The sequence below is a fragment of the Lynx canadensis genome, chromosome B4 (assembly GCF_007474595.2).
Source record: "Lynx canadensis isolate LIC74 chromosome B4, mLynCan4.pri.v2, whole genome shotgun sequence".
Taxonomy (NCBI): domain Eukaryota; kingdom Metazoa; phylum Chordata; class Mammalia; order Carnivora; family Felidae; genus Lynx; species Lynx canadensis.
Window position 1 is genome coordinate 59,518,708 of NC_044309.1, and position 27,692 is coordinate 59,546,399.

Here is a 27,692-nt window from a genome sequence, read left to right on the forward strand (position 1 = left end):
TAAAATTGGATAGGTATTAAGAAAAAGGAAAACACTGATATTAAATATCTTGTGAATTTTATGCTCCAGTTCATCATGCTTGCAGATGGAATTCTAAAATCAGAATCAAGGTAAAATTTGAATGAAGTAGGAAAAAATTACCCTTTAAACATTAGAATCTAATCAAGAACTGTCATACACTCAGCGTCCAAGTTATGAGGTCAGTCAAACAGAGGGAGGAGTATATGAACAATTCCCTTCTCAGGAACTACACCCACTGAGAGGCAGATGAAATCTCCCCCACACAAGTTGCTATTTTCCTCTTTATTTTCTGGACAAAATGTTAAATTTTCAGTTAAACTGGATTATATTTTAACTTCACAATAAAAACTAAGCTCGTGAGCTTCTTCGACTGTCACTTACCTCTGATAGGGATATTTTGTCACGTATGTTATTAAGAAATAATTTAACGGGGTTGCCTGGGTGGCTCAATTGGTTAAACATCCCAACTTCAGCTCAGGTCATGATCTCACAATTTGTGAGTTTGAGCCCTGAGTCAGGCTCTGTGCTGACAGCTCAGAGCCTGGAACCTGCTTTGGATTCTGTATCTCCCTCTCCCTCCGTTCCTCCCCCACTCCCTGTGTGTGTGTGTCTCTCTCTCTTTCTCTCTCTCTGAAAAATGAATAAACATTAAAAAAAGAAAGAAATCATTTGACAGAAGGATGAGAGTTTAGAAAATTGGTGCTCTGAGGGAGAAAAATCAAACCATATATTGTCACCCATGAACAATATGCATAATGGCACGTGCCCGCCAAAGCATACATTTAAAAAATCCTAGAAACATATATTGTTAAGATAATTATTAATTATAGAGACTCTCAAGGATAAAAAGGCAGATGTCATAGTTTAAATGACAATTAAGGGATGTCAAATATTTTTACATTAAAAATATATTAGGGGTGCTTGGCTGGCTCAGTCGGTGGAACATGTGATTCAATCTTGGGGTCATGAGTTCAAGCCCCATGTTCAGCATAGAGCTTACTACAAAATAAAAAAAAATATATATATATATATATATATATACACACACACACATATATATACATTATATATAATATATAAATATTAATTATATATTATATATAAATACATATGTATATATAATGTATATGTTTATATATATTTACATGTAAATATTAGGTCAATAAAGTGGCTAACCAAAAAAGTTGAACATCTGTATAAACAGTATTTTCTATATATAAAAGCCAAACATGTTTTATTATCTGTTTCCATCATTTATCCCAAATTGAAATAGATTCATAATGTTTTCTGTGTGTGAATTTCTCACAGTTAAATACTATTCTGGCAGTATATCTTGATACTTAACAGATGTGTTTTATCAGTTCTAAAGAAGACAAAAGTGGGAATTTTTTAAATTACATACACTTAAAACTTATAGAAAGAGAAAGAAATGCAAAAAGGAATATAAGGGAAAGAAAGAGGAGACTTTAAGAGGGGTAATAATGGAGGGAGGAAGACAATGTATCTCAGGATGCAAGAAATACAGGGATGGAAAAGAAAGGAGACGAGGGAGGTGATATACTCTGAATCTCACTGTTTAGAAACTGGAGGAGGGAAGAAGTCTCACTGGCCAGTTTGAGGGTAGCACTGAGGACAGACAAGGGGTTTTGCCCTGCTTCCAGTTAGCGCTCCAAAAGGAGGCTGTCTCTCCAGCAATTGTCAGCCACACTAATGGGAGAGCAGTATGTCATGGCAGAGAAAAAATAGCAATCCCGTGGAAATGGACAGAGAAGGAAGTTTGAGAGCAGGTCCCAGAGTTTCTAGTCCATGTGGTATAGATGGAAGCCCAAAGTGCTGATTCTAGAGGTAAGAACGTGAAGGCATGTGAGCTGAGACGCAGTGGGGCTGCTACAGGGTCACTGTACAAATCACTTTCCGCTCTGGTGAAGGGTGAGATGATCCATAATCCACTAGGCTAGTGGCCAGATAGAGAACAGGGCAGAAACTCGGAGGGAACCGTAGTGAGCAAGATGATGCCAAGTCAGTCAAGGAGAACCAATGAGATCCAATCAAGCTAAGTGAGTTACGATGAGTTACAGACCTCAGTCAAGAATGCCAACAGAGCCAGCAGCAACCTGGCAGACAAGAGACATTACCACAGAGAACAGAGAAGCCAGAATACAGAACAAGGAAACCCTCCCCCCAAAGCCACAAGGTCACAAAACCACATCCTGCCAGGTGAAATCTAAAAGGCCAAACATTTGACATGTACCTAAAGAGATTATTTAAATGTATGTAACTGGATCAAATTTTCAACAGAAATGGACAGAAGTCAGCTTTGTCCTAGTCATCCAGCAGGTGGAGTGTTGATGAAGATCAGATCAGCTTTAGACAATTAAGTTTTATTTTTCTTTTTAGCTTTTTTTATTTTTATTTTACAAGTAACCTCTATCCCCAGTGTGGAGTTGAACTCGTGACCCTGAGACCAAGAGTCACCTATTCTACCAACTGAGCCAGCCAGGAAGCTGCTCTTTTTAGTTTTTTTTTTTTTTTTTTTTTTTTTTTGAGATATAATTGACATAAAACATTGTATAAGTTTAAGATGTACAATGATATGATACAATGAAGTTTTAGAGAAATAAAGGAACTACATTTCCTCTGCATCTCTGATTTGCAGTGTAAGTAAATATGGGGCCCCCCAAAATATGACTTCTCTGCTTATTAGTCAATGTACAGCATTTGATGATGCCAAACTCTGTTGTTTCTGAGCATTTGCAGAGAAATAAAGAATATGCTTCATGAACCTTCTTTGATCTCTGCAGCCAGAAGCAATCCATCCCTCTTCTGAATTTTCATAGCAGATCAGTTCTTGAAATGTGGCCCCTAGACATCGGAACTTGTTAGAAATGCAAATTGTTGGACCCTATCCCAGATCTATTGCAGCAGGAACTTGGGGAGGGGAGGCGGCAATCTGTATTTTAACAAATCATTTAACAAGTATCAGAATATTTGCTAACATTTGAGAACCACTGTCAGCACTTTGTACCTCTTTTATGAGATCTATTACATTCTAGCATTATGGTTTTAGTTTTACTGTCCTGTGGCTCCCAGGTTAGAATATTCTATCTCATCAGACCATAAATATGCATTAATCATCCTTGTCACAGTCATTACCAAGCCCCTGAGTTATACTTCTCAATTCCTTGCAGATTTACCTCTGGGCTCATTGTTACTTTTGCTAACACTTCTCTGGTCATAACTCATAATACTTTCAATATCTATGTAAATGGTCTTTCTCACATCCTAGCTTCCAACTTAATTCACCCCAAGTCCTCCACTTCAGCTGCTCACTGTATAAGCATGCCATCAGTCCTATCCATTACCAATGATTACAACCTACAATATCATTCCTTTTTTAATGTTTTTATTTCTATTTGAGAGAGAGAGAGAGAGAGATAGTGCATGAGTGGGGGAGGGACAGAGAGAGAAGGAGACACAATCTGAAGCAGGCCCCGGCTCTGAGCTGTCAGCACAGAGCCCGATGTGGGGCTTGAGCTCACAAGCCATGAGATCATGACCTGAGCCAAAGTCAGATGCTTAACCAACTGACCCACCCAGGTGCCCCCCACAATATCACTCTTAAGCAGCTCACTCCCTTACTGCCATCTACTTCCTATCTTTCTAACTAACTACAGCTTTAAATCCCCATAATCACACTGACCCACCACGAATCCATGGTAACCTGCCTCTCACCGGTCCTACTTTCCTGTCTTACTCAGTTGGATCAAAACTGATCGTTATAACCATTTCCATGCACTATTCTCAACTCTCCTCATCATCTCTTTTTGTGTTATTCACCTAGTAAAACTCCAATCCTGGCCAAAGCCAACGCTCAGCTTGCTCTCTACCTGCACTGCTGATGTACAGTACCAGAGAAAAACGTAAGACTACACTGACCGTCTCATTCTAAATACATAACTACTGGACCTCGAGGGAATGTGGCAGTCATAACGTGCTCTCTGAATCCGTTCATTCCTCCAGTCTTCTAGATGACTACTTCAAACCTTCTGCTCTTTCTCCAAATGCCAACAGCTCCTGCCCAAACCTTACTACCATCCTGCTGATAGCCTTGCCACTTATTTCAATGAGAGAATAGAAGCAATTTAAACAAAGCTTCCGAAAGCACCTGCCAACGCATCTATGTCATTTCCTGTGCCTTCTGTCCTCTTGTTATGAACTCACTCCTTACAGAAAATCTTCCGAACAGTTGTGCATATTTTCCGCCTTAAATTTTTCTCCTCCCATTAATTCCTGGAACCCTTTGGCTTTTCCCCATTAATCCACTGAAGCCACTCTTGTCAAAATCACCTGTGACCTCCATGATGCTAAATCAATGGTCTTCTGTCTTCATCTTTCTTGCCCTGTCAGCAGCATTGTACACAGTTAATCACTCCCTTCTGTTTGATATATTTTTTCCATTTGGCTTCCAGGACACCATACTCTCCTGATGTACCTTGTATTTCATCACCTGCTTCTCAAACTTTATTGGCTCCTTCTTGTATCCCAAACAGCTAAACAAAGGAGGACCCCAGGGCACAGACATTGAACCTCTTATCAGTCTACCTTTACTCACAAGTTTTCCACTCCAAGTTGGATTCCAAAGTCTACATCCATCTGCCTAGACATCCAGACTTGTTTGTCTAATAGACAACTCTCAGTCGACTGGCCAGCAGCATTTGACACAAGATTGCTCAGGCTGCTGTATGAAAAAAGGATTCAAGGGGATCAAGAAATGATATAGGAACACTAGTGAGAAGGCTAAGGTAAAAAGTAAGGTCCAGGTAAAAAGTAATATTGGTGTGACCTCTAGTTGTGGTAGACATGAAGAAAAGTGGAATCATTTAAAATTAGATTAAAGGTTGTGTCAAAGGACTTGATGATGGATTGAAGGGAGGTGGGGAGGAAGAGAAAAAATTGCTATAAGAGACATTATCTCCTAATGTTCAAGGTTGTGACAAACTCTCAGAAAAATAAACCAAATTGTCCTGTGGGAAGGTATGTCAGAAAGGTAGTAGAATGATACTAACTCTCTAAGGCCAGTTATTTCCTAATAATCTCTTAAAGAACATAACACAGTTATATTTTTCATGTAATGCCCACTAATTGCTTATCCAGCCAGTAACAAATGCAGAACTTCATCTCAGGAGAAAAGTTTCACATACAAATATGTAAATATCTGATTTAAAAAATGAAAAGAACTCTGAGGAGACTCAGGAAATGGATAAGCTCATGACCGTCATGAAGGCACAATTGAGCGCTTGTGATCACTGTACCCAAGTTCCAAGACATCTGCCTTTAAACATGAAACTGTTTAGGGGTGCCTGGGTGACTCAGTGGGTTCAGCATCCACCTTGGGCTCAGGTCATGATCTTGCCATCTGTGAGTTTGAGCCCGATGTCAGGATCTGAGCTGACAGTGTGGAGCCTGGAGCCTACTTCGATTCTGTGTCTCCCTCTCTCTCTCTCTCTCTCTCTGCCCCTCCCCTGCTCTCCCTCTCTCTCTCATAAATAAATAAACGGTAGAAAAAAATTTTTTCTAATTTTGTTAAAAAAAACCATGAAACTGTTTATTGTACATGAGGTAAAAGGGCAATAAATGCTCGTGCACTGATTGTCTCAAGCTGAATGCAACCAATTTTTAGATGGCACAGTAAGAATTCTGAAATCGTTTTATTTTTCTCTTTTTATGGGAGCGAAAATAAGCCTAGCTCACATTTATTGTTTGTATATGGCCTGTTCCTTTCTACCATGACAGCCCCTAATTCTTCATAAACACAGAATTTAGCTCTCCTTTTACCTTTACTGAAAAGTCCTTTTCAAATAAAATAATCAGGATGTGGAGGAGAAGGAGCAGGGGGAGGAGGAAGGATACTTTCATTGACACGGAAGGAAAGAGGAAGGTGTTGGGCACAGAAATAGGAGTGTCATTGGTTTGCTCACAGGAAGATGAGGGAACACCATCTGATTCCTTTTTTCTTAGCAAACTGGGGTGAGGAAGAGGGAGAAGCAGGAGAAAGGGAGAAGCTAAAAGACAGAGGGAAATGTGTGAAACCAAGAGAGTGAGAGGGCGAGAGAGGAGCTTACTAAGAAAATTCTTATTTGCAGAATGGAAAATGAAAAGATTGACAGGATGTAACGCTTGCTATGAGAGGGTTGCTAGGATGCGGCTGGGTTCATATTTCATATTTCTCTGTTCAGAATGTAAAAATCTATGTAGGAACGAACACCTGAGTGGCTTAGTCACTAAGTGTCCAACTCTTCATTTTGGCTCAGGTCATGACGTTGCAGTTTGTGGGATCCAGCCCCACGACAGACTCTGTGCTGACAGCATGGAGCCTGCTTGGGATTCTCTCTCTCACTCTCTCTCTCTCTGCCCCTCCCACTCCCCCCCCCCAAAAAAAATAAATAAATAAACATTTTTTTAAAAATCTATGTAAGGTTCAGGCATCAAGGAAATCATATGCTGTGTAAATAAACTAAATGTAAACTTTTAAAATTATAAGACTTTAGGTTTATTACTTTGAAACAAATAGCTACCTATTTGCTGCACTGAAAACAATAAGGAAAAAAATTAATCAACAGGAATTCTGTTAACTGTCACTTAAGCAAAACCATTTCCTTTCTTTGAAATCCAGCTGGAAATGTTCACAGGGCAAGGCGTTTGCCGCCAACCCAAGGTACAAACACTCATTACAGGACAAACAGAGGAAATTATTCCATCATAAATCTGTCAGTCATGAAAACAGGCCATTCAGACCCTTACAAAGCCCTTATCTGCTCACTGGTTCTCCTGCTCCTGCTATTTCTCTTTTCTTTCCTCAAGAAGGGACAGACGTTTAGTCATTGGAATCACAGGAACTTGATATGTGGGAGGGGCATTGCAATTCTTCTGGCTCAGGACTCTCCATATGTTTGCATTGCTTTTATATAAATCATCAGGATTTTATGCATGGAAGTCTCCAGTGAAAGAACTCAGTAGCTCTGTAGGGCACCCATTGCATGCTGGACAGCTCTTCCTTCTATTGAACTTAACTCATTTCCCTGATGTGCCTCTGAGTTTGCCCTTTTATTTATTTTTAATTTTTTTGATTTTATTTATTTCTGAGAGAGAGAGAGAGAGAGAGAATGCAAGCAGGGGAGGGGCAGAAAGAGAGGAAGACACAAAACCTGAAGCAGGCTCCAAGCTGTCAGCACAGAGCTGGATGTAGGGCTCAAACTCCAGAACTGCGAGATCATGACATGAGCCAAAGTTGGATGCTTAACCAACTGAGCCACCCAGGTACCCCTGAGTTTGCCCTTTTAAAGGTTTTCACAACTCTGATGTTTATTCTGTATGGTATCTCCTCAAAGAGGGAAGACAGAGATCATACACTGTCCTGACTTCTTTTCTCTAGTAGATAATTCTTGTTCTTATTTCTATTTCCTCCTTCTTATGTTCTTTCAGAATATCTCTTTGATTGTGCCCCTGTTTGATTATATTTTCAAGTGTGCTGTTCAGAGCTGGATACAATTATCCAAGGATCCTGTCTGATAAGGAAGAGTAGAGTGAACCTATAATTTTTCCTTTGAAGTATTATGTTTATTGCTTGCTATATAACTAATATATTTATTACATATTATCAGAATGATATTCTATTCAAAATGTTAATGCATCTAATGATCCAAAACGTTTGGTGATAATGTCACACTATTGACTCATTGCGGCATGCTGAATCTTTAAAGATATCCATGTCCTACCCCTGGAGTCTGTGAATACATTACCTTACATGGCCAAAGAACTTTGCAGGTGCCATTAGTTAAGGATCTTGAAAAGGGGAAATTATTCTGGATTATCTGGGTGGTTCAATGTAATGTCAAGGGTTCTTACAAGAAGGAGGCAGGAGGGCCAGAGTAAGAGAAGGAGATATGACAAGAGAAGCAGTGGTCAGAGTGACGCAGGGCCACAGACCAAGTAGTGTGGGCAGCCTCTAAAGAGCTAAAATAGACAAGGGAACAAATTCTCTCCTAGAGCCCCCAAAAGAAATGTGGCCCTGCTGAATCATTTTAGACTGCGGACCTCCGTAACTATAAGAGAATAAATTTGCATTCTTTTAAGCCACTCAATTTGTGACAATATTATAGAACAGAAATAGGAAACTAATACACTCATATTTAGCTTAAGTTAATATAGGTCTTGTTCATAAATACTATAGCAAAACTCCGTGTTACATTTATATGATTGATTTTATGGATATAAAAACAAAACCTTAGCAATTGTTTACATCAATTTTATTTTGCTTGCTTCATCTCTTCCTTTCAACTATCAAAAATGTATTAAGGAGCACCTGGGTGGCTCAGTCATTTAAGCGTCCGACTTCGGCTCAGGTCACGATCTCACCATTCCCAAGCTCGAGCTCCGTGTCAGGCTCTGTGCTGACAGCTCAGAGCCTGGAGCCTGCTTCGAATTCTGTATCTCCATCTCTCTCTGCCCGTCCCCTGCTCATGCTCTCTCTCTCTCTCTCTCTCTCTCTCTCTCTCTCTCTCTCTCAAAAATAAATAAACATTTAAAAAAATGTATCAAAACCTGACCGTGATACCCAAGTGCCCATAATCCTTCTATCGTCATGGAATGTACTGATGGTTTTATTATCATTTTTTTCTCTATCATTAATCAAATCACCAATCAAAATATCTATTAGGGGAGGACAAAGGAAAAAGGCAAGAGAGATGTACCTCCCTCCAGATTTTAGAAATCATCATTTATCAATGACTTTGTTATATTTCACTCGACCTACATTTTTCAATTTTATCCAATTCATGAGACTTTCACAAACCTTGAACTGATTCATACCCTTCTGACAGTAATTCTATCAAAGATGAAGTCCCATGAACTTGCTCTTTGTGTATCTGCGCTGGCTTCTGGTGACCCCAGCTTTCTTTTCTAGGTGCTCATAAGTCACTAGTTTCCTAATGTAATCAAGAATTTTGCCTGGACAACAATGCATTTATAGGCCTCGGTTTGATGGGTGTAAATACTTAAAAATTCTTTCTTAGTATTAAGAAAGATAACAAAATGTCTGCACATTGCTTATCTTTTAAAAATGATACCCATATACATATTAGATGAAGTAACTGTTCAAGTCTTTTGTCCAATTTTTTTGGAAAGGGACCGTTTATTTCCTTATGATTAATTTTCAAAGTTCTTTCTAATGTTCTAGATACATACGTGATTTACAAAATTTTCCCCTGTCTGTACCTTGTCTTTTCATTCTCTTAAAAATGTCTTTCACAAAGCAAACCTTTTACATTTGATAAAATACAATTGGCAAAGCTTTTCTTTTAAAGATGGTGCTTTTGGTTTTGCAGCTAGAAACTCTTTGCCTATCCTCTCTCTTGCTCCTTGTGCCTGAACTAGAGACTTCTGGAGCTCTCACTCTGTCCACAACGATGTCCACATCCCAGTTTCAAATAGACTTGAATCATGCTGGGCAGTGCAGAGTTGTTGTTTTTGTTTGTTTGTTTTGTTTTTTTGCTTTTTTTTTAAATTTTATTTTAGAGAGAGAGTGAGTGCAAGTGGTGGTGAAGGGGAGAGAAAAAGAGAGGGAGAGAGAGAGAGACTCCCAAGCAGGCTCCACACTGTCAGCACAGAGCCAGATGGGGGGGCTCGAACTCATGAACCATGAGATCACGACCTGAGCCAAAACCAAGCATGACGCTCCACCAACTGAGCCACCCAGGCACCCCTATCATTTATCTTCACATAAACTTGAACACCAAAAAAAAAGCCTGGGGATGGGCAGGGAGAGAAGCAGCAATATACCTCAGCCAGTGGCAGCTGCAGCAGATGTTACCTTTGTCACACCCACTTCTCCAGTCCCCTCTGCAATTAAAACTCCAGTTGCCGAGAATGAAGAAGAAAGAAGAGGCAGAGAGAAACCCCCACGGACCTACCAAGAGTTAGATGTCAAAAAAAATTAGTTCTGGTTCTGGTTCTGGGATAGATGGAGCTAGCATGCAACCCGTGTCTCCCACTGTGTGCAGCTATAAAACCTGAAAAGCAGGCATGGAACAGCTACCCGAGGATTCTGAAAAGTAAGTAGGAACAGGCAGATTGGGGAAGAAAGCCAGAATTTGAAGTAACATGAAAATGGCAGTGAATGTACCAATTTTTAAAAACTCTGGGGTGGCTGGGTAACTCAGTTGGTTGAGCATCCTACTCTTGATTTTGGTTCAGGTCATGATCCCAGGGTCGTGGGATCCAGGTCTGCTTGGGGTTCCGTGCTGGCATGGAGCCCGCTTGGGATTCTTTCTCACCCTCTGCCCCTCCCCCACTCACACTCGCTCTCTCACTCGCTCTCTCTCAAAAATAAATAAATAAATATATTTTTAAAAAAGATAAATGATAGACATCATGACATATATAAATCTGTTACTATAAACATTTAGAAAGGATATTTTTCTACATGAACACAATACCATTAGCACAGCCTAATACAATTAACAATAATTCCCTAAGACCTAGACCACATTAAAATTTTTTCAATTGTTCCCAACATGCAACTGACCAAATATTAGTATTTTAAAGGATGGTAACTGTGTAGAGGTAATCTTAGCTGGCATTCAGGAAAGGCCATTATCTTTTTTGTGTACAAACACCTTCTCAGTGCCCATAGGTCTAACTTCACATGTTTCTCCCATGATGCTCCCCTTCCTGGCATTTTAATCTCCAGCAAGGATAGGAAACAGAGGAGAACACAAATAACTTGCAAAATTTATTGTGGATAATCAGGGAATTAATCATTTTTAGCCTAAATCTATTATTAGTGAATACTCCATGTACGTTGAGTTAAAGATACTTCTTTATTGTGCTATGTTTCAAGCTGCCAGTGATAACTTTTTAATGGGTTATAAATCAGTTTGCTGGATCTGGACCGGCATCGTTTAAAAAAATAAATAGAATAGAAACTTTCAAAGCACATCCCATATAGTAAAGTGTTTTTACGACATTTTGTTTCAGTTTTCTGTATGTAAATTTACATGTTGTGATTTGCAATAGAAATATATCCCTTATGGTAAGCTGTGGTCAAGAATTTTGAAAGCCACACATCATAGACAATCCAAAGGGGCCTTGTAACTTAGAGAGCTAGCCCCTTTTCCAATATCTACAGAGAATACTTGGATCCAGAAGATCCAGTCTTTTCTTTTTCCCTGTACCTCTGGCTGACATGAGATTTCCTACAGATTCAAATATCTGGACAGGTGGGGACGGTGAGTGGTGCACTCACCAGCTAGCTGGGCTTCCTCTCATATAGAGCTCAGAATACCGTGGAATCAGATGGTGTGCCCACAGGGAGAAGACAAGGGCTATAGACAGGAATCGGGACATAAAGCAGGCAAGAGAAGAAGACACAGGTATGAACCCTTAGGCCAACAGCCCTATTTATAAGTCAGCATGCATGGGAGCAAAGATGAGAACAAACCAAACCATTCTTGCAGCACAACCTAGTGCACACTCTACAGAGAGATACTTCAGGCGAATGATTGAGGGCCTGGGCTGTAGAACCTGATCCTCTGAGACCTAAGCCCTCTTCTCTTCTTACCAGTCGTGTGCCCTTAGGAAAGTGGACCTCCCTGACTCATTTTTGTCACCTACAAAATGGGAGGAAAGAGTTATCATCTCCTAGGTTTGTTGTGAGGATTACACGAGTCAGTACATGTACAAAGTGAGTACATAGCTTCTGGCAAATAAAAGACTCAATAAAAGTAACCATTATTTTTGAAGGGTTTGTGGAGATGAGAGGGAAAGCAGAGAGTAATAAGGAGATGACTAGATAAGGGGTGCCTGGGTAGCTCAGTCTGTTAAGCATCCAACTCTTGATTTCAGATCAGGTCATGATCCCAGGGTCATGGAATAAAACGGGGCATGGAGCCTGCTTGAGATCCATTCTCTCTCTCTCTCTCTCTCTCTCTCTCTCTCTCTCTCACTCTCTCTTCCTCTCTCTAAAATAAAAATAAATAAAAATGAGATGACTAGATAGAGCAAAATACAATGACTTTCAAATGTAATTACAATATTTTCATTTGACGGATGGGATTCCATATCAAGACAGTCCTGAAGCTGCTTATAACATTTTATTCTCTGTTAAATATGTCATTTGCTCATCATCCTGACTTGGCTGAAGTTACATTCATTGAAATCATGATATGCAGAGATAAATGAGAAGTTAATACTGAATTAAGAAGTGCAAATGTTGATTTTCTAGTATTAGTGTCTTTAACACTGACATATTTTAAAATTGCCTACATTTGGCAACATTCATCCCTCATGCTGGGTGTCATCTTCTCTGAAGAGTCCGGTTATCTAGGTCAAAGAGGACTCAGGCAAGCGGAGCACAGAGAGCACAGGAAGGAGTGTGGACTGCAGGGTGGGAAGGCAGCTATCTGTTGAGGATGGGTTGGTGCCAGGAGACATGTGGTTCCCAATGATGGGTCCCAGATTCTAGCAGAGGATACTGGGTGAATGAAAAGAGTGGGTGCGCCTTGTGGAAACCCAGTTTTACTAGCAAGCAAAGAAGTCCTACAGGGGAATGCTATTGTAAAATTACAGTCTGTAGGTTAGCAGTTATCCACCCCTCCCCCATGAAGGATAACTGCCTTTCCACCCTAACTCGAGGACAGTTAACAGGTAGATGATGTATTGTGAAAGCTCAGCAAACTATTTTTTCCCTCCCTCCCAAAGTATGAAAGAGGAGAGACAAAGCTTACTTTTAATCTCCTTTTTTTTTCTTCTCTACCCCATTAACCACACCACTATATATAAATCTGATAGGAAAACGATGTTGATCATACTTTATTTCTGAATGGTTACAGACCATACTCATGGCCACTTCCTGTATGTATTAATTGTGAACAAATGCCCTTGGCTTAAATAGTATTTTAAAGGTAAACCAGTTCTAGGATCATTAAGGACATTATTCAATTTAATCTTTTATTTTACAAATTGGATGGTGATATTCTTATCACATTCTTAATTTTTTTTTCATTTTAAGTTTTTATTTAAAGTCATATATCACATTACTTTATTCCCGCATCTTCTCAATTGTTTCTTCCTCATAGTTGCCCTTTCCCTTTCCTACTTGGTGAGATTTGGCTTCACGTTCAAGGATCTTTTTGGCATCTTTGTCCAGTTTTGGTCTAGTGATAACTACCTTGCCAGGGTGAATGTCCACATGGACAGCTGTGACATTCACCTTCTCTCACCAGGGTAGATGACGTATTTCCTCCTGTAAGCCTGGACTACTTTGCCAATTTGCTGACCTTTGTAGTGTCCTCACTCAACCTGTACTTCATCATCCTTTCAGATGGGCATGGATCAAATGTTGTACTTCTGTCTCAGCTCTTTGGAGAGAGGGGAAGGCATAATCTTCCTGTGCATGTGGGAAGGTATGTCGAAATGCCTTTTAGAGTTCTTGCTCTGGTCAGAAGCCACAAAGGGATTGAACTTCATTTGGGCCTCCAGCACTTCCTTAATTTTTACTTTCTTTACTTTTAAATGCAAGTATAAACTCCCAGCCCTTGGGAGGATTAGATACATGTACATTAGACTATATACCTTTTTGACTCTCCTTTCCTGATATCATTGCTCAAATGGAGCCCTTCTGACAAATTTTTATGGTCTCTACCCCCACGTGGTCAGTCCCACAGAATCCCAACAAATCTGGAGTCCAGAGGAAAGGAAGATAGGGAGTGCATTCCTCATGTATGCATGTCTATTTATATATAGTATGCCTCCAGTATTTACGGCTTGTAACAAACCAACTGTAATCTGAAACCCTACTGTATAATAAACATTGTTAATAACCAACTCCTGGAAATTGCTAACTTCTAGAAAGACTGTTAAGCCAATTAAATTATACCCTTTTGACAAATAATGAAAATTTCTTCCCTAAAGCCAATGTCCACATTTGAAATAATTTAATAGATAAGAATTTTAAGAGAACACTCTTTGAACAAAGGGTAGGAGAGAAAAATGTCTAGTAGAAAAGAGCATCCTCTAGGCATATAATATTCAGTTTATCAAAAGCTGAGTGCACGTCATTTACTTTTCACAGGGTTCTATCATAGGACTGCTAGGTTGGTAAGACCACTTTGCTTCTCAAATTACAGCAATAATGCGAAGCCTCAGTATCCTATTACATGCTACACATTTTTGTTGCTAAATTACACAAGAAATATTGGTATGGTATTTTTCTTACTCTCTGGTGCATCATCTTGGGCCTCCACTCTCTTTCCAGCCTCACCATTTTCCTTCACAGAAGCCGTTGTCTGGTTTATATAAAAAGTGTCAGCTCACTGCCTAATTTTACAAAGGAGAAAACAAAAACTTAATTAGAAATAAGATAATAAACTATAAAAGGCTATCATTAGAGCTTTCCTTCTTTAATATGAAAAGATGTGTTCTAATCATTTCATTTCTTTGACTTTTCTTTTTCACAAAAGAGTGCTTTTCCATACCTCGTCCTCTCATTTCACAGGAAATGTCTCCACACAATGATTGTATTTTCTATCATTTGGTCTGCCTTGATTGGGTTCAACCCAGGTGGGTGGCTTTTTCTTTCTTTCTTTTTTTTTTTTTTTTTCAGAAGGTCAAATTGAGTACTGGCTTCTCTCACACAGAAACCACAAGTCTCAGTTTCTCCTATGTTGAGGCAGAATGATTCTCCCCATCTTATCAGCGGTTTTCTGACAAACTTACTATTTCATGATCTTTCTGTTTCATAAACTTGACCATGTTAGTTGTCATTAACCCATTGAACTGGTCAAGGCCTACTAGTGTTACCTGTATCTGTCATGAAGTCATTTCTTCCAGAGGTCTGTTGTGTACAGGGACATTTTGAACAGATGAATGGAACTTTTTCTCTGTAATAGGGGCTCCTCTCTGTGGCCAGTGACATAAGACCCATGTGAGTTTCCATGGTTGGCCCAGATTCATTCCAACAGTGCCATCCATTATTGAGTACCAAATGCCTGATCCTAGAATTGATCCCAATTCAGTAAGAATAATATGATTGGGGTACCTGCTCCAAAATAACTTCTGCATAAGCCTTCTAAAATCTTTTTTTCCCGGAGGCATTTGGGAAAACTGTAAGACACTATGTAAGTGTGGGAGAACCCCTCCACACCAGACCAGATGTGACAACCTCAGTTCAGATCCTGGTTCTGCCACTTCCTAATGTGTGACTTAAGACAGGTTGCTTAATCTCTCTGTGCCACAGCTTCTTCATGGACTGGTTATTCTCTGTCCTTTTGACCCATACTGAGCCCCATGGTGACTGATACTTCAATCCTATATCACTGAGATTCCCTTGATATCAGGCTTCTAGTTGTTTCAGCCACAGGGAAATTCGAAGATGGAAGGGAACATTAGAGTATTTGTTCCCTCAACACCTCATCGACCCCAAACTATTCACTTCACCTGCCATCTCACCCCAAGAGATGGCCACCAAGGCCACACCACCTTGGTCACACCACCAAGGCTCTGGCCACATCTCTCCATGACTGCAGACGGTTTCTCAAAATAGCTCTTCCTAGAATAGCTCCTCATCAGGCCCTAGTTACACCATTTCCTTGCTCCCCTTTTCAGCCTGTGAGTGGGAACAGCTTCTGAAGGCAGCTAGTTTGCTGGGTGCTTCAATATCCCTGACTGATTCCCTTAAATCTGCCTACACATCTGCAAATAGTTTCTGCTTTCAATTCTCTTCAGAATTCCATCTGTGTGTGCCTCCTCTTTCTTGCTGGAGCCTTGACTAAGACCTCATAGGACTCTTGTAAGGGTTAAATAAATTACAACATATTAAGTATTTAGATTCAATGCTATATGATTGGCTGTTGTTACCACTAAAGCTGCCTTGTCTTCCTTTCCAATCAGTCCTGGGAGCCACACCACCGAGGTTGCCAAAATAAATAGGGGACCTAGCTCTAGAAAGCCTCAGGCATCTGGAGGTCCTTCACCAACCCTCCAGGAGGACATTAGCACAGGCTTGGGTGGGAAAGCTTGAATAAAATTTGTTCAGCTACGGACGGGAAAATCAACAGGCTGGGGCAGGGGAGGAGTCAGAGGCGTATCAGAGGGTCTGAACACATTAACAGACAGAGGCTGAAGGACTCAGTAATTCTGGCAAGACTTGGGCTCCAGGAATTGAAAGAAGAGTCTTTGTTTGACAGGATACTCAGAGGGGATGGGCAGAGTGCAGAGGAGGATCAAATGCCTAAGACAAATTTCATCTACCTCACAATTTGGCCAAGGGCCAGCTGTTTTCCAAGTTTCTGAAGACAGGTGGAGCTAAGTGTTTGGGACTAACAGGCTCTTATCTAAAAGCGAGCCAGCTGGCAGAGTTCACACTCACATATTTATACTGGTGAAATCCAGTTCAGGCAGGAACCAAGACCATTCTTTATTAACAAGACTGAGGACATACATAGAGGATTAACAGGCTGTTTTCAGTGGTGGATGAGATACAGGCATTCAGGCCAGCCTGACAAGATTCAGAGTGAGCTCTACCCCTTTCTCGCTGTGCAGGACTGGGCAAAGTCACTCAGGCTCTCTAAGCTGCAAATTTTTAGTTTGTAAAACTGCTAATAACAGATCCTACCCTGAAAGTCATTAGGAGAACTAAATCAAGAAATTTAGAGGCAGTGTTTTACATAGCACCTGCCACATAGTGTTCAAAAATGTTTTCCTTCATAACCGTCATCATCATCATGATCTCTATCATGGTTCTTAACAGTCAACTGGTACAAATCTTGCAGGCACAAGTTAATGAAAGTGTAACAGAGCTTATAAGGATCTCATGAAAGAAATGGAAAGTATTAAATCAACCAACTTACTTTTTCTCCTTTTGTCAAAATAACAGATGCACAGAATCCCGACCCAGGAAAGTTGCAATTGTTAGCTACACCTCAGGACGGATCTGCTCTTTAGCATAGTGATTTACAAGTCAGGTTCTAGAATCAGCCCAATCTGAGTTCAAGTCCCAGCTCTGAGAGTAAGAGATGTGGAGACCTTGAGGAAGTAAGAGCTGTTTGGCCTTTGGGTAAATTATTCTATCTCATTAAGCTTCAGTTTTCTCATGTGTAAAATAGAAGAAGTAATAGTTCCTACCACATAGAATAGTTCTGAATATTGATAGGATGCATGCAAGCCTCTCATTAGTTTACTTCCAATGGAAGAGAGTTGTGAGAGTACAAATGTTAAGTAGAAGACATCCCTAAGAACATTTGGGAGATTTTACAATAAAAAATTCTGCCATAATGAGGATTGACTAGAAAGGAGCATGAGGGTCATTTTGGGGGTGATGAAAATGTTAACTTCTTGTTTTGGGTGGTCGCTGAATGGGTGTATGGAATTGCCAAACTCACTGAATTGAATACTTAAGATCTGTTCATTTTATTGTATGAAAACTATACGTCAATTGGGGCGCCTGGGTGGCGCAGTCGGTTAAGCGTCCGACTTCAGCCAGGTCACGATCTCGCGGTCCGGGAGTTCGAGCCCCGCGTCGGGCTCTGGGCTGATGGCTCAGAGCCTGGAGCCTGTTTCCGATTCTGTGTCTCCCTCTCTCTCTGCCCCTCCCCCGTTCATGCTCTGTCTCTCTCTGTCCCAAAAATAAATAAACGTTGAAAAAAAAATTAAAAAAAAAAAAAAAAGAAAACTATACGTCAATTAAAACAAAAAGAATAGTTATGAATTCTGCTCTGTGCGTAAGATTTTATCCCATTCAACTCTTTACGTGAAGCCAGGAAAATGTCATTGGTAACACTCACTTAGAGAAGAGGTGAGGGGGATGCTATTGTCTACAATAGCACAGTTAAAGGCTCTTGGTCATGAAAGGTACTATTTCTGCACAAAGCTCATTTACTAGAAACCATTAGGGGCAATAGAAGATCCTGGTCATGAGTATTGTGCATCAGATCCGTGGGAATAGTGAATTTATGGCTTGCCTTCACTGATCTTACTTGGGGCATATGTCTATTACGGTCGAGACAAATGGCCAGGTCAGACTCACACCCTTTACCCAACAGGTGTTTGTTCATATTGCAAAAAGTTTTTAACAGTGTCTATAGCCTTACTATTACAGGAGTAAGGCATGTATACCTGATGAAAGAAAGGATGAACACACGAATGGATGGATGAATGAAAGAACAAGCATTTACTGAGTGACTATCATGCATCATCTTGGTTATTTAATGTAATTTAAATCTTACTAAAAACTTGTGAAGTAGAGTTATCATTCCACTTTACAAATGAGAAAAGCCATGCTTAGAAGTTGAAGCAATCGGGGCACCTGGGTGGCTCAGTCGGTTAAGCCTCTGACTTCGGTTCAGGTCATGATTTCACGGTTCATGAGTTTGAGCACCATATCAGGCTCTGTGCTGACAGAGCCTGGAGCCTGCTTCAGATTCCGTGTCTCCCTCTCTCTCTGCCCCTCCCTGACTCATGCCCTCTCTCTCTCTCTCTCTCTCTCTCTCTCTCTCTCTCTCTCTCTGTGTGTTTCTCAAAAATAAATAAACGTTTAAAAAAATTTTTTTAAAAAGGTAAAGCAATTAACCTAAGGTTCCAAGGTCAGATGATAGCAGATGGACCCCATGTAATCTAATTATATCCTCAATAATTTCCATTTGTTACAAATAATATTTTTTCTTACGAGCTCCTATGTATTTTATTAGAGCTTATATGTATCAGTTAGCATACATCCAAACATTTAGTCTTTGTTTCAGAGGCTATTCCAGCTACCTCTGTTTAGGGAATTGATCAGTATGAGGTAGGATACCACTAATACTAAAGTATTAGTCAATGTTTTCCCCTAATATTTTCTCCACTTCTTCATTCTTACCCTCTTTCAAACAGCAGATAGATTATTCTGAGTTCTGTTACCCCCAGGCAGAAGAGGTTAACAGCAGAGGAAAAATGAATTTCTTTTGGCTTTTAAGTCTTCAAACTTCAGGCCCCAAGGAGAATGGGAAAATATGCAGGGCATAAATAAGATATAGAAGTTTACTTGGTAATTTAGAGAATGAGTTCTCACCCAAGATTACACAAAGCTTTCCCAGGTGTGGGGAAAGGAGACATGCTAGAAAGAAGTCAGAGCATAGTGCTAATGTAGCCTCTGAACAGGGGCTGTCCCCTCCCCTTCTCCCCCACCCACTCAAGTGGGGGGAATTACTGAAGCTCCAGATGGGTTTGTGTGTTCTCAGATCAAAGGGAAAGAGCAAGAATGGCCTAAAAGAGAAACGACCATCAGGTGTGGCCAACAGATAGCTAAGAGGGTGTAGTCCCTATGGGAGCCGCAGGGGGTGGAGGTATTATGTTCCCCTTGTTGGCCATCACAGTGGATGCCAGCCAGCATGGACAGATGATGGCCAGAGGCCAGCTTCAAACCCAACCGACATCCCCCATGCCCCACCTCTTGTCACTTGGAACATCCTCCAGAAATTAGAGGCAACTCTAGGAAGGGTGGTAGGAAATCCTCAGTTTAGCCCAATTTAGCAGAGATTAACTTCTGCTGCATTGGAGGAATGAGGGCTGAAAACAGAAATTAGATTATAAAAAAAATAAATGTAGATTTCTGACACAGTGGAGTTTGCAGACTGGCATTCATTTTGCTACAGTTATAGATGTAATGCATACAGTCATACTTGAGATCGGCTGGAGAAGGGAACAGCACTTGAAGCCTGCAAAAAGAAATCTAGAGGAAGAAAAGAAATTCCTTTAAGACAAATGTTCTTTTCAACCTGACCCTGTATTTAATGCTACCATATTTATTGAAGTCATCGTATTAGTTTATATAGCCCCAAGTCTATCTTTGCCTGATAATTCCTGGACCTTCTTCCTCATAAGTTATGTGACCTTCTGCTTATACCCTTGGGAGTCTTTGATCACCTTAAACTTTTGTCCTGGAATTTGTTTATTTTGAAGCATAAGTTTTTAAGGGGAGAGTCCCTTATTGGTGAAATCCTTTGCAAAAATCCTTTGCAAAAAAACATAAACTAGAATATTCTTTTCATAACTCTACACCCCACAGCAGCAACTTGTTCTTACATAATGCAATCTCTAGTTTCCATGCATCACTTGTCAGGGGATGACCCAAGGATGACCATCCAGATAAGGCAAAAAGTAATTGGGGGAAGGGAGGTGACCACCAAGATGAGTGCTTTGAAAAAAAAAAATTATCATTTGAACCTTTGGAGACTCAGTAGCTCAACCTGACAGCTGGGTGGGTGGGAAGCAAAGGACAAGAAACCTGTTTCAAGGTTAGTTCAATGGTCTAGGAAATAGGTATGGCGTTTTGGACTAAGATGGTAATGTTGACATACTTGATTTAGGAATATATTATATTTTGAAAGTAGAACCAGTAGGATTTGGATGTAGGGATACAGAAAAGGGCCAGATTTGATTCCTGTGGAAGAAGCCATGCTTACCTGGAACTTCACATGACTGGACAAATGTGCCTGAAGGTAAGTTTAAAAACTGAAACCAGCCAACTAGAAACCAAACAGGAAAAAAAAAAAAAAAAGGAATTGGGAATGAATACCTTTTTAACTTAGTGAAAATTGAACCTGTCATGGAATCAACAACAACCATAAAAATCTTGAGGTGCCTAGCTGGCTCAGTCAGTAGAGCTTGCAACTCTTGATCTTGGGATCATGGGTTCAAGCCCCATTTTGGGGGTAGAGTTTACTTTAAAAAAAAATAAAAGTCTAACAAGCTATTTAAACTACCAATAAAAATCCGCATGAAGTTTCATCTTGTTCAAAGGTTACGTGCAAAACCAAGGTCCCCAAATTAATGCTGAACAGCCAGTTGGTTTTCCTACTTAACAAGGAGACTTCAAAATGCAATCACCTGGGGTTCCTGAGCGGCTCAGTCAGCTAAGCATCCAACTCTTGATTTTGGCTCAGGTCATGATTTCATGGTTCGTGAGACCGAACCCCATGTCAAGCTCTGCACTGACAGGGTGGAGCCTGCTCGGGATTCTCTCTCCCCTCTCTCTCTGCCCCTAACCTAGCTCACACTGTCTCTTTCAAAACAAATAAATAAATTAAAAAAAAAAAAAAAAAAAAAAAAACTGCAATCACCTGACTACCATACGCTACACCCCCCTGCTGGTAAGTAGGAAAATTACCTCTGGGTAAATGTATTCCAAGTGATGGGTGCTAATTTTGCCCTAAGCAAAATGTATTAGATAGGCTGAGTATGTCCTTTTATGTAATATCCCTCCTTTCCTTGATGCCTAACTCACTTCCACTCACATCGACTATCACCAGCACCCAGAGTTTGCACACAACATCCCATATACAGTCTGTATCCTAAGAAATAACATTTCATTTTCCTAGGACTCATGAAAACCCTCTTTTATGTCCCGTTTGTTAAGACAACTTAACTTTGTGACCTGACAGTGTGAAGCAAAGGGCTGGGTACTTGAAACTTAGGTCTCTCAATAATGTGATGATTTTAACTAAAGACAGACTTTTTTTTCTCAGAGAAATTAAGTGTCAAAATTTTAGATAGGACTAGTGATGAGAAAGGCACACAGAGCAGAAGAATATGGTAGAAGATATGAAAAAGTAAAGATTTCTCATCATACCAGGCTATCCTGGCAAGCATTGTGCTCACAATATTCCTTAACTAAGCTTTCCCACTCCCCCACCTCCCTTCACCTGCTTCCCCTCCGGAGAATGGTGGTTGCCCTGATCTCCTGCTCCAAGAAAACAATGCATGGCGAGTGGGCCAGATGGCCAGGGCCCAAGAGAAAATATGGCAACCTTGCTTTTCCAGGAAAGTGCAGAAGAAAGCTTGTAAGCCTGGAGTCAGGTTTTCACTATAAACAATAGAGGAAAGGTCAAAGATTATTTCCAACCACAGTCACCAGGGAGACAGTCACCAAAATACCTAACTATCAAACTCTGGTTTTATGCCCAGAGCTCAAGCAGAGAGAACACAGGGAAGTCCAGGTACTGGCAAGCAGCAAGAACCCAATTACAAGGTGCGTGTAGGGGGGCCTCTGGTGCCATAAGCCAGCACTCAGGGTTGGCTTCTGAAGGAGATAAAATGGTCTTAATGCTCCAGCAAGACTGCTAAGCTTTACCTAACTATTATCCCTAAGAAAACTCCCAACATTCTTGAGTGCTAAGGAGCCTGTGTATTGATGGGCTTTTTAGTCTGTAGTGTATATTTCCTTACATGGCTGTATTATAAAGGGGGGGTGCTCAGAGCTCACATCCAAGATGGAAAGTATTCTTTTTTTGAATCAAAACTTTATTTTTAAAACAGCTTTAGGTTTGCAGCAAAATTGAGAGGGAGGTACAGATTTCACATATACTTCTAGCACCTACACATGCATAGTGTGCCCCATCACAACAGCCCCCCACCTCAGAGCAATGCATTCGTTATATTGATGAGCCAATATTGACACATCATAGTCACCCAAAGTCCCTCATTTACGTTAGGGTTCACTGTTGGTGTTGCATATTCTCTGGGTTTGGACAAATGTATAATGACATGTGTTCAGCATTACATGTGTTCAGCATTATGATATCATACAGGGTTATTTTCATCGCCTTAAAAATATTCTTTACATAAGGAATTAATTTTAAAAATAAGACTTTTGTGAACATGGAAATATACTAAAATTTGATTCCTTAGTTCCAAACTAAAAGTTTTCTTTACTTCCTTTTCCCACTTTATGTCAGACAAATGTACCAATGTTTCACTTATTGAGCGGCCTCCCTTGATATTAACATATTTAAGACTTCTCTGAAAGGTCAAAAAGGGTCAAGTGATTATAGTATTTTCATCATCACATCATTCCTTGCTCCCTTTCCCACCCCACCCTCCCCCACCATCCATGTCTCTTTTATGTTAGGGAGATAATTTCCAGTGTGCCATTTTATATGCTCTGTTGTGACATGTATTACAATTCGGGCTGAAAAGCTCAATGTGAAACCAACAAAGTGGACATAGAGACACTTTAGATAGCAGTTTCTACCTCTCCTATGCAGGCCCTCATTAAACTCTAATAATGGAATTGTCTTTTTTCATCTGTCCCCCACCAGAGGACGACGGTGAACTGTCCCTACGGATGGCACAGATGGGATTGTTTTGCTCACTCTCGCATCCGTGGCAACAATGCCAGACCACAGTGGGAACTCAGTCAGTGAATAAGCTGCTACTTGAGATTTTGTCTTTGAGCATAGTTGACGCACAATGTGACATTAGTTTCAGGTATACTACATAGTGATTGCACAAGTTTAGACTTCATGCTAAGCTCACCACAAGGGTGGCTACCCTCTAGCCAATACATTGTTATTACAATATCATTGACTATAGTCCTTATACGGTGCCTCTTATTCCTATGACTTATTCATTCCACAACCTGAAGGCTGTATCTCCCATTCCCCTTCACCCATTTGCTGCTTGTGAGATTTTTATACCGGCACTCTGAACAGCGCGAGTTGTCTCTCTGACCAGCATTCTAGATTTCCTGATCAGGACCTGGGGGAGGCAGGGTGCCATCACTGGCCATGAGCTACCCTCCCGATAGTGAGGAGGCCACATTCAGCTACTGCTTTGTCAGAGATAATGGAAATTTCCTTTAGTAGCCTGCAGTAAATCAAAGACATGAAACATTTTTAAGCTAGAAGAAATCATGATCTACATTGGCTACATAAAGCATCAGCTGAGTATAGGGCTTCCTTCTTTTAATTCCTTTGGTCAAGGAACTCTTACTACAGCAGGTTTCATTGTGTTGCATGGAGGGAGAAACAGGATACAGTCCTCTCTCTTTTTCTAGGACACGGTGTTTACCATCTTGCTATTGGCATTAAGAGTAGTTTATTCACAGACTTTCCTAAGTGAACTATTTTCTAGAAATATTCTCAGAAAACAATACCTGTTTCTGACTACAGGGTAACTGATCAAGTCAAAAGGGAAAAAAAGAAGGCAAAGAGAAATGTTTTCTCTGGGGGTCAGCACAGCACAGCTGATTACATCCATCAGTGGGACTTTATGCCTTCCTTTCTATCCAATATCAGGTAGGAACCAGTCCCAGAGTAGATCTTACACTGAAGTCAACACAACTTGTTTATTAACATTAAGTTACTATGAGGAATTTCATCCAAGTCTCTTTTAAAACTCACATTTCACATTTCAAAGTCAATGGTTATGGACCTTAAGGATAGTGAATCCTGAAAGCTGGTGAGTGTCATATTCTATGTGCCATGGAGGTCACAGAGTTAGAGCCACAGTCTCTTTTACCTGGTGATAAATTCTCAGTTATTCATTCTGCAAAACTTGGTCCAAATTGTGTGGCTTTTTTGTCATTTGGCTCCTCGTCTTAAAAAAGAAATGCTACTGACAAAAATAAATTGCATCAACTTGGAATTTTATAAGACTATTCCATATCCAGACTATCCCATATGGCAGATTAGATGCTGTAAATGACTCTCCCAATAAAATAAATAAAATGTTGGATAAAAATATCTTTTAAAACTCCTGAGATGCAGGAAAGTAAGAAATATTCAGACCTTTAAACCAAGTCAAAGCACTCTCTGACAGCAAGTAACAGACTGACTCTCCCTGGGATCTCCAGCCTGAATTCATATTGTCACTGTGATCCAAAAATACAAAAAACAAAACAAAACAAAACAAAAAAACAAAGTTAAGTAAAAAATGTTATTCAAACTGGTGATATTGTTCCTTAGGCGTCTAGCAAAAGAAAATAAAATCCAGGCCTCAAAAATTTGCATAGATAAATACCCAAGGAAAAGGAATAACTCAGTTGAATATTGCAAAATATAAGGAAGGCGCCATGAATAAGAGATGGCAGAAACAACAGGGAAAAAAGATCCCAAAAGTCTTCTGATGTTGGAACTATCAGGCACAGAACATAAAATAACTATATCTAATATGTTTAAAGGAATAGAAGTGAAGACTCAAAATATGAGGAAAGAACATGAGACTCTAGAGATGCACGAAAAGATTTTTAAAGGAAGCAGATAAAATTTCTAGAAGTCAAAAATTGAATTGATAAAAAGATCAAAAGAGAGGCACCTGGATGGCTCAGTTGGCTGAGCGTGTGACTCTTGATTTCAGCTCAGGTCATGATCCCAGGGCCATGGGATTCAGCCCCGCATGGGGCTCTGAGCTGAGCATGGAGCCTGCTTGGGATTCTCTCTCTCTCTCTCTCTCTCTCTCTCTCTTTCTCTCTTTCTCTCTTTCTCTCTCTCTAACTTCACAGAATTGTTAAAAGACACAGGTCTGGTAAAAATAAACCAAACTAAAAAGCAAAATGAGAGGAAAAAAAGTCTGTACCTAGTTACAGCTGCAAACATCAAAAGATAAAAAGACATGCAGAGAGAAGACACATTACCCACAATGGAATAATAATTACTCACAATGAAATACCAATTAGGCCAACACCCGACTTTTCAACAGCAATGATGGAGGCCAGAAAATAGTGGAATAATATCTTTGATAGGCTTTGATAAAACAGCTGTCAATCTATTAGTCTATACCCTTGAAGAACTAGGGAGAATTAAAATACATTTTCAGACAAATAAAAACTGAAACACTTTGCTACCAAAAGAACTCACTGAAGGAGTTTCAGAGGAAGGACTCAGTTGCAAAAGAAATGGTGCTCAAAGACATCAGGACATCAGTGACTGTTTGTAATAACTGATAACATTGGTCGTAATGTAATAAAAGTCAGTGGTAATAATTGGCCTCAAACACTGTGATAGTAACTTATAAATAGTGAGGGGTGGTCAGAATTAAAACATTCTAAGGGCTTTGCATTTTTTTGAAGTAAAAATACTGAATAACTAAACTCTGACAACTATTCCATTAAAATAGTCGGAATAACCACAAAAATGAAAAACAGAGTATATTAAAAAAAAAACAACAGAGTGTATTACTTTTGAGTTAGTACACGTGAAAAAAATCAAATAGGAGGAAAGGAAAACTGCATGAATTTGAAAGGCAACAATATGAGGAGGGGAGGCAGAAAAGGTCACACAAAGAGCTATAATCCGAATATTTCAATAACCATAATAAATGAAAATGTATTGATTTTTTCCATTAAAAGAAGGCAAATGTCAGACTAGATTTTTAAAAATCCAGCTATCTAGGGGCACCTGGCTGACTCAGGAGAGCATGCGACTCTTGATCTCAGGGTGGTGAACTCAAACCTGGTGTGGTGCCTACCTTAAAAAAATAAAAATAAAACTTCAGCTGCTTAAAGCTGGTACTCCAAAAATGTAAGAATACAGAAAGTTTGAAAATCAATGGAAACCAAACTGATAATCAATGAAATAAATCATTCACTGTCTTGTCTCCGAATTTTCTAGTTTTGAAATTAAGCTAAAAAGAAATGACCCCCACAGTCACCATAAATAAACAGTTACTAGGCAATGCTGCATGCAGGTATGTGCTGCTGAGGTACTCAGGGAAGAAAAAGAGCAAACTCTAAACTTTAGAAGTTCAAAACATCATGAATTCTGTAGCCATAGATTTTGTAATGGCATGGTTTTTATATCTTGCATAGAAAGTGTCCTTTTCTTTTGGAAAAAGTACCTTAAGATCAAGATTTTGAAAGTATGGGATCATCTTCTATTGTTTACTTCTGTTTTTTTAATTTTTTTAATATTAAAAAAATTTTTTAGTGTTTATTTATTTTTGAGAGATAGAGCACGAGTGAGGGAGGGGCAGAGAAGAGGGAGACACAGAATCTGAAGCTCCAGGCTCTGAGCTGTCAGCACAGAGCCTGAGGTGGGGCTTGAACTCATGAACTGTGAGATCATGACCTGAGCCGAAGTTGGATGTCTAACCGACTGAGCCACCCAGGTGACCCTATTGTTTACTTCTTTGATCATCTTGTTCACCAAAAAGAATACAGAATCTTAAACTCTGGCAACACCTACCTTTCTTAAATTATAATTGCTATCACTTGTTTCAGAAAATAGAGGTGGGGGGGAGAAAACCCACCAAAGTTCCTACATATTTAAATGGACAGTAGCTTTGTAAGTGACCCAATTGCATATTCACAAGCTATCCACTAATCTGTTTCAAGATTTCTTGATATAATTTTTTTAATTATTTATTTATTTCTGAGACACAGAGAGACAGAGCATGAGTTGGGGAGGGGTAGAGAAAGAGGGAGACAAAGAATCCAAAGCAGGCTCCAGACTCTGAGCTGTCAGCACAGAGCCTGACCCAGGGCTCGAACTCACGGACTGTGAGATCATAACCTGAGCCAAAGTCAGCCGCTCAACCAACTGAGCCACCCAGGCGCCCCGTTTCAGGATTTCTTTAAGAGTGTGTGTGATAAAATGGAATTTGAAGTGTTCCATCTCGTCAACCCTCTCAAGTCACTGAAGTGCTTCCCTCTTGAGACCCAAGTAAGCAAGAGTAGTTACTTCTGTTAATGCTCTTAAGATTGCCACAAAGGAGAACAATTCACTCTAGTAATGTTCATGACACCTCTAACTCACGAAATGCAAGACCTGAAAGGGACCATAGGGAGTTTTGAGTCTGACCCTTCTTCACTTAACAACTGAAAATCTGAAACCCGGAGAAACGAAATGATTTTCCCTAGGTGTCCC

At 40.0% G+C, this 27,692-nt stretch overlaps 1 long non-coding RNA gene and 1 pseudogene across 2 annotated transcripts in view; one reads left to right on the forward strand and one right to left on the reverse strand.

Moving 5' to 3' along the window:
- Positions 1-27,692, forward strand: part of LOC116738199 — a 57,938-nt gene that overhangs the window by 11,771 nt on the left and 18,475 nt on the right. The gene's annotated exons all lie outside the window — the stretch shown is intronic.
- Positions 13,070-13,545, reverse strand: LOC115518498 (annotated as a pseudogene).